Genomic DNA, 8,264 nt, shown 5'->3' on the forward strand with positions numbered 1-8,264 from the left:
GCCGTGAAGCAGAGCTTCGTATTCCGCTGCATTGTTGGTGCACGGAAACATGAGTCGGAGAACGTAACAGAACGTATCTCCTTGAGGGGATACCAACACCACACCAGCCCCCGAGCCTTCCAGCTGCCTAGACCCATCAAAATAAATAGTCCAGTAAGTGAGATCGGTCCGGTCTTCCGAAGCCTATAACTCCGTCCAGTCGTTGACGAAATCAACTAATGCCTGGGACTTGATGGCTGTGCGGGGAGTATACTGTATGTGATGGGGTCCAAGTTCTATCGCCCACTTGGCGATTCGCCCTGTTGCCTCCCGATTCTGGATGATGTCCCCAAGGGGGGCAGATCTAACCACTGTGATTGGGTGTTCCTGGAAATAATGCTTAAGTTTTCGGCTCGCCATAAACACCCCATACACCAATTTCTGCCAGTGTGGGTACCGCTGCTTGGAAAGAGTTAGCACCTCGCTGATAAAATATACCGGGCGTTGTACTGGGTATTCCTTCCCTTCCTCCTTTCTCTCACCGACCACTGCCACACTTACAGCTTTGGAGTTTGCCGCGATATACAGAAGCATGGGCTCTTTTTCAGTCGGGGCAGCCAGGACTGGCGGGTTGACCAGTTGGCGTTTCAGGGCTTCGAGCGCCTCGTCTGCCTCGTTTGTCCAAACAAATCGATCGGATTTCCTCAATAACTGATAAAGAGGGATCGCCTTTTCCCCCAGGCGACTCACAAAACAACTTAGGGCCGCAATGCGACCCGCCAGCCGTTGAAATTGATTAATGTTCGCCGGCTTTCCAAGGGACGTAACCGCTTCGATCTTGTACGGGTTAGCTTCAATGCCGCGCTCCGATACCAAGAAACCCAGCAATTTTCCTCCAGGCACACCAAAATCACACTTGGTGGGATTTAGCTTCTTCTGATATACCCGTAGATTATCGAATGTTTCCTTGAGGTCCTCCAGTAGTGTCTCCCCATGGCGGGTCTTGATCACAATATCATCGACATAAGCATGGACATTGCGACCAATTTGGTTACGAAGACAAGTCTGGATGAAGCGTTGATAAGTCGCCCCCGCACTCTTGAATCCAAAGGGCATGGACACATAACAAAAGGCCCTGAAGGGGGTTATGAAGGCCGTTTTCTCTTGATCTTCCACGGCCATCTTGATTTGGTGATATCCTGAATAGGCGTCCAGAAAGCACAATCGTTCGCATCCCGCCACCGAGTCAATGATTTGGTCGATGCGGGGAAGAGCAAAGGGATCTTTTGGAAAAGCTCTGTTGAGGTCCGTGCAGTCAATACACATACAGAAAGTACCATTCTTCTTGAGTACCAAAACCGGGTTAGCCAGCCATTTGGGGTGAAAAACTTCCACGATGAACCCGGCGGCTAAAAGACGGGCGACTTCTTCCCCAATCGCCTTGCGGCGCTCTTCGTTAAATCTGCGAAGGTACTGCTTGATGGGTTTGCACTTTGGGTCAACATTAAGATGGTGCTCAGCGAATTCTCTCGGCACACCGGGCATGTCAGAAGGTTTCCATGCAAAGATGTCCCGATTCTCACGGATGAATTTGATGAGCGCGCTTTCCTATTTGGGATCCAGGCCCGTCCCAATGGTGAATTGCCTGGATGAATCGCCAGGCACGAAATCGATTGTCTTAGTGTCATCCTTTGGTTTGAACTTGAGGGGCGACTCAGAGTCTATAGTTGGCTTCTTCAGGGGTGACATATCCGCCGGGTCAACATTAGCCCGATGGTGTTTGAGCTCTTCCACAGCACAGGTGTCGGGACCCCGATCCTAAGCCATAGGAATCCAGCCTGTAACACATCGCATCTCTTTGCGGTCTCACGCACGGTTAAATCCACGGCTGCAGCCTTACCTTAGCTAGGACCGTTTGCGTCTTTTGACTCACGTATGCAATAATGTCGCTAGCATTCCAATGTCAAAGAACCCGGATCGACAAGTCTAGTCACAAACCAAAGTGGCAATACCGCACAAGGACAGACATACATGACCCAACAAAGCAGGTGTCGGTCACCAGCGAGTGTAGACGAGTCGTAGCAAGCTACAAGGACTCCATTACATTGCGTGACATTTCCCCAAAGGGGACAGACACAGCAGCTAAGAAGGACACTTGCCGGTCAACCAATGTGTCCGGAGCAGTAGCGAACTACCAAGGCTCGTTGGATCACAAAGGGGCATTTCCTTGTAAGGAGTGCTACTAAAGTTCACGACTAGGTAATCGAACCCCATACATATCAAGTACGACACACGTACGCATGGCATACCGATATGTATAGATACATCGATGGCATCACAACATAACCATAAACATACAAGCTTTATTTAAGAGGCTCGGAAGAGCCACACACATAATATTACACATTAAGGGTCTCACGACCCATAATAGCAGTCATTCAGTTACAAGCCAGCGGAAGAGTTTAAAGCTGTCTGAGTACAGACAGGTGCAACTAGAAGGCACATGGCCTAACTATACTACAGACCCAACGTAGGGCCAGATCGTAGCTGGGACACCAGCTACTCGTCGTCCTCGATGTCTACGAAGAACCCTCCATTAGGGTCATTAGCAACCTCTGCAACATTTATTAAGCAAACATGAGTACGGAGGTACTCAGCAAGACTTTAGGATAACTAACTACTCATGCAAGGTATCAAAAGGAATTCTGGGGTTTCATGCGGAAAGCCAGCATTTGACTCGTGGCTAGACAACCTGCAATTTTAAATAATTTTGACAACTTGATTTCTCGCCCACGAGTCCACTAACACCACAACAATACACCATCGTGGAATCATTCCGTCTCCATTCGGAATTGGCGTCCACTACACTCACGCTTATCTTGACAATTTTATGAGTAGCCATTGAAGTTATCTATGAAGAACATATGTCTCCAAGTAGTCCATATCCGCGAACGCGGCTATTCGAATAGATCATAACCCTGTAGGGGTGTACTTCGTCACACACACTCTCGCCACTTATCGCCATGTGCACGTCATGCACCTCGGCAACCTTCAAGCGGAAGCCTAGCGAGGGAGTCGGCCACGACCGTTAACCACACTAGTACCTAGTCCAGGTTTATCGCCTATCTGAGAGTAACCCGTACGGGAGTCCGGCCGAGGTTTCCGCCACGGCCTCAAACGATGTGCGCAGGGTTCCCAAGCCCACCATCCGGGTGCCACTTGGTACACCGTGCCACTGCCTACCGCATCACGGCCGACCTCTCAGGTCAGCACCATGCACGGCCTCCAGCATTACTATAAACACCAGAAACTACTTGCAACTCCTAGACCGAGTACTAAGCGATTAATAGGCCGAGCGGGGTCATATTTCAGGGCCCAGCATGTGGTAGTATCTAGTCTTGGATTACATACACGGAACTCAGTTCCTAAGGACGGTTCCAATGAAACAACCCGCCATGTACTCCTACATAGCCTTTCACCGGTACCTTTACCAAATCAGGTTCAACACACAACCTTTGCTTACCGAACACATTATCACAATTCTGTTCATCTCCCAGATGACAGACCATACACAACTCTAATCATAGCATGCATAGCAGGATAAGACACATCATGGCTCAAGCAACTACCAGGTATGCTAGGTTGCAAGGTTCGGCTATTTACTGTGACAAGGATAGGTCATGCAAAGGAAGTGGGTTCAACTAACGTGGCAAAAGCAGTTGAAGCATTTGATCCTAATGCAATAAGTAAGTGCAGGAGCAAGAACATGGGATTTATCGGGATGATCAAAATGGTTGCTTGCCTTGTTGCTCAGAGGAGTGACAATATCCGTCGAACGGATATTCGGTGGAATCTGGGGGAGCGGATCCTACCGGAAGGAATGACAACAATCAATATCAAGCATATGCAATCAAGATGATGCATGAGCATGGCATGAGAATGCAAGGTGATATACTATTATAATCAACATGTATTAGGTTTGAAATTGATTTGAATCACATTCAAATATCACTTCAAACGAGGTATTCTCGGATACCGATTTAATTGATTCGACCTGATGCTCAGATCAACTTGATGTTAACATGCATGAGATTTCATGTTAAGGTACTGGTTTGTAATTAGAACAGTGTGTGATCATGTCATTCATACAGAAAATTAAATATTTTCCATATTCCATTTATAAAGAATTTATAAGAATTGACTTATTCATTAATCTACATGTTTGGGTTCTGTAACTTTCTCAAACATGATTTAAAATAGCATATTCAGATTCCTTGAATTTTTCTGATACTTTTTCATATATAAATTATTTTCATTGGAGTTACAGATTAATTACTATGAATTTTTGAAGTTTTAAACATTTCTAGAATTATTTTTATACTGGAAAATCCTTTTACTGCATCAGCATGACATCAGCAGGTCCAACTGGCCGTTGAAAGTCAAACCTGACCAGTGGGACCCACAAGTCAGTGTCTCTGGTCAATTTTAGATTAGGATTAATCTTATTTAGTTAATTAAACTCACTGGACCCACATGTCAGTGTCACTGGACCCACATGTCAAGTGAAACGACGCAAAGGGGGCCAAACTCGGCGCGGAGAGCACCAGAAGAACGACACTTCTCCCGCGGTTCCATTTCTACACTTAGCCTGGGCTGATCTGGCCGGAGATGACGCCGACGACGAGCTTGGTGGCGGCCAAGGTTCGGGTATCATCGGGGTCATCGATACAGAGGGAGTTGCGCACGGGACTTAGCTCCTACGGCATCTACGCGACGGCCTGAAGCTGCTGGTGCCCTCAGAAGGACGAGCTGGTCACCGGAGGGCCACCGGCGACGAGCTGCAGCGGCGGATCTCGTCGGGCTCCGATGGAACTAGGCCTAGAGGAGGGGATCGACGGGGAGATCTTAGGGGAAAGGTGTGCAAGCTCACGAGGAGTGCAGAGGTGGCGCTAGCTTGCTCGGGGACGGCCTGGAGAGGGAGAACGTCGGAGACGATCTTCGGTGACCCGAGGAAGAAGAGGACTGCTTCTCGTCGTTTCACTGCATCTGGGCGTCGAGCTCGTGGCTAGGGAGCTTCAGGGAGTTGCGACGGAGCTAATGCGTAGCTCAGAAGGAAGAAGGGGAGGGTAGAACGACGCCGAGCTCGAGCTCTGCTCAGGCTCCAATGGCGGCAGAGGGAAACGGGGGCAGAGGGGGAGAATGGGCACGGGGATGGATAGGGACGGGCTCGGGGAGCTTATCCCCGTGCTTGCCAGCGCGAAGCGGCGGCCAGGCAGCCAGGGAGCTGCGTGGAGGCGCGCGGCGACGCGGCGGCCACCTCCTGCTCCTACTGGCGAGGAGGAAGACGACAGGAGGAGCTGGGCTGGGCCGGGGTGAGCGACAGGTAAGGTTTTTTCCCATTTCTTTCTGTTTTATTTCTGTTTTAATTGCTGACATTGATCTACTATTTATTTCAGCTCCCAAATAATTTGTAAAAACTATGTTAAACACCCTAGAATATTTGTTGGAATATATCCAACCATTCCTAAAGTTTTCAACATTTTTGGAAGTTTAAAGTTTCTGATTTCAAATTTAAAGCTTGAAACCAGTAGTTTTTGTGCATTTATTTAAAATGCTTAAAGTGTCAATAAAATGGTTTTCTTCCTTGCTCATTTACTTTCATGATTTATCAGAAAGTTTGAACTTTTCTTGAGGCCATTTTGGGTTCATTGATTTTAACTAGGTTTGAGATTTCCTTTATTTAAAGAAGTGGCTAGGGTTTGAGTTTTTCCTTCACCACTTTCTTTGTTCTTGTTGAGAATTTCTTAGATGCAATGCAAAGAAGACATGAGCACAAGACTAACTTGCTTAAGGTGTCAGGTATGTGACAACTCACCCCCACTCAAAAGAATCTCGTCCCGAGATTTAGAAGTCGTCGGGAATAACGCAGGATACTCAAGTCGGAGACGATCCTCTCTTTCCCAAGTTGCCTCCTTTTCAGAATGACTTGACCATTGAACTTTAAGAAACTTGAGGTTTTGACGTCGAGTGGTACGCTCAGCTTGATAAAGAATACGCACGGGGTATTCTCGGTATGAAAGGTTATCTTGGAGATCAAGCGTTTCGTGGTCCACTTCACGGATAGGATCTGAAAAGCAACCCTGAGTTGCGAGACGTGGAAGACATCATGAACCCTGGTAGGCAACTTCTCCTTGTTTGGCAAGAATGCGAAAAGGACCAATGTAACGAGGAGCCAACTTGCCCTTGATACCGAATCGATGGGTACCCTTCAAAGGTGTAACCCGAAGATAAGCCTTCTCGTCAACTTCAAAGGTCACAGCCTTATGATGACGATCATATTGGCTCTTTTGACGAGACTGGGCTGTTTTCAACTTTTCACGAATAATGCGAACCTGCTCTTCTGCATCCTGGATCATGTCCGGGCCAAAGAGTTGCCTCTCCCCGGTTTCTGACCAATTAAGAGGTGTTCGACATCTTCGTCCATAGAGAACTTCAAAAGGATCTTTGCCCAAGCTTGATTGGTAACTATTGTTATAAGCAAATTCGGCGAATGGAAGGCACTTCTCCCAATTCATACCGAACGATATAACACAAGCTCGGAGCATGTCTTCTAGGATTTGATTCACTCTTTCTACCTAACCACTTGATTGGGGATGGAAAGCAGTGCTAAAAGATAAGTGAGTCCCCATGGCATTCTGAAAACTTTCCCAGGAGCGAGAAGTAAAGATACATACATGGTCCGAGTTAATCTCCAGGGGGACGACATGAAGAGACACTATTCAGGAGATATATAACTCTGCTAGCTGGCTAGCTGTTATACTCTCCCGATCAGGAAGAAAATGAGCCACTTTGGAAAGACGGTCAACGACCACAAAGATAGCATTATTTCCTTTCTTGGTCTTGGGAAATCCGGTAATGAAATCCATGCTAACTTTATCCCATTTCCATTCAGGAATAGCTAGAGGTTGAAGGGTGCCAGCAGGCCTTTGATGTTCTGCCTTAACTCGACGACAAACGTCGTAGTTAGGAACGAACTCAGCAATTTATCTCTTCATCCTAGTCCACAGGAACCTCTGGCATAGGTCCTGACACATCTAAGTACTACCGGGATGAATGGTGAGAGGAGAATCATGAGCCTCCTTAAGGATTAACTGCCTTAGATGTGGGTTCTTAGGAACCACTAGACGATTCTGGAAGAACACAACACCTTGATCGTTCATGGAAAATTCTTTAGCGTCTCCGCTAAAGATATTCTCCTTGATCCGTGATATACCCTTGTCACGCTTTTGGCCAGCTATAATTTGATCCTTAAGAGTAGGCTTCGCCACCAGGGTAGAAAGGAATCCTTGAGGAACAATATGAAGATTCAACTTCCGAAAGTCCTCATAGAGATGTGGTTGACCTTGTTGTAGCATCAAATTGTTACAACAAGATTTACGACTTAGTGCATCGGCCATAACATTGGCCTTCCCCGGGGTGTAAGTTATCCCTAAGTCGTAATCCGAGATCAACTCAACCCACCGTCTTTGCCTGAGATTCAAATCCGGCTGGGTGAAGATATATTTCAGACTTTGGTGATCAGTGAATATTTCGCAACGATTACCCAGAAGGTAATGTCGCCAGGTTTTTAGTGCATGGACCACAGCTGCAAGCTCAAGGTCATGTGTGGGATAATTATCCTCATGTGGACGCAACTGTCGAGATGCGTATGCGATCACATGACGATCTTGCATGAGAATGCAACCTAATCCTTGTCGCGAGGCGTCGCAATAGATAACAAAGTCCTTAGAAAAATCTGGTGGTAGCAACACAGGTGCGGAAGTGAGGCGTCTTTTCAGTTCCTGAAAACTATGCTCACACTGTGGTGTTCACTCGAACTTTTTATCCTTATTGAGGAGTTCAGTTAGAGGCTTTGCAACCTTGGAGAAATTCTCGACAAAGCGGCGACAATAGCTCGCTAGACCAAGAAAACTCCTAACTTGCTTAACCGACTCAGGTTGAGTCCAATCAAGGACAGCTTGAACTCTCTCGGGATTGATAGCATTACCCTTACCAGAGATTACGTGACCTAGATAGGTCACTTCTGGTAACCAAAATTCACATTTTGAAAACTTGGCATAAAGGCGATGCTCTCGAAGTTTCATCAATACCAGCCTTAGATGCTCGGCATGTTCTTGTTCGTTCTTCGAGTAGATGAGAATATCATCGAGGTATACCACGACGAATTTATCCAAATACTCCATGAAGATTGAATTCATCAGACGAGAGAAGGTGGCTGGGGCATT

The sequence above is a fragment of the Hordeum vulgare genome, chromosome 7H, assembly GCF_904849725.1.
Source record: "Hordeum vulgare subsp. vulgare chromosome 7H, MorexV3_pseudomolecules_assembly, whole genome shotgun sequence".
Lineage (NCBI taxonomy): Eukaryota > Viridiplantae > Streptophyta > Magnoliopsida > Poales > Poaceae > Hordeum > Hordeum vulgare.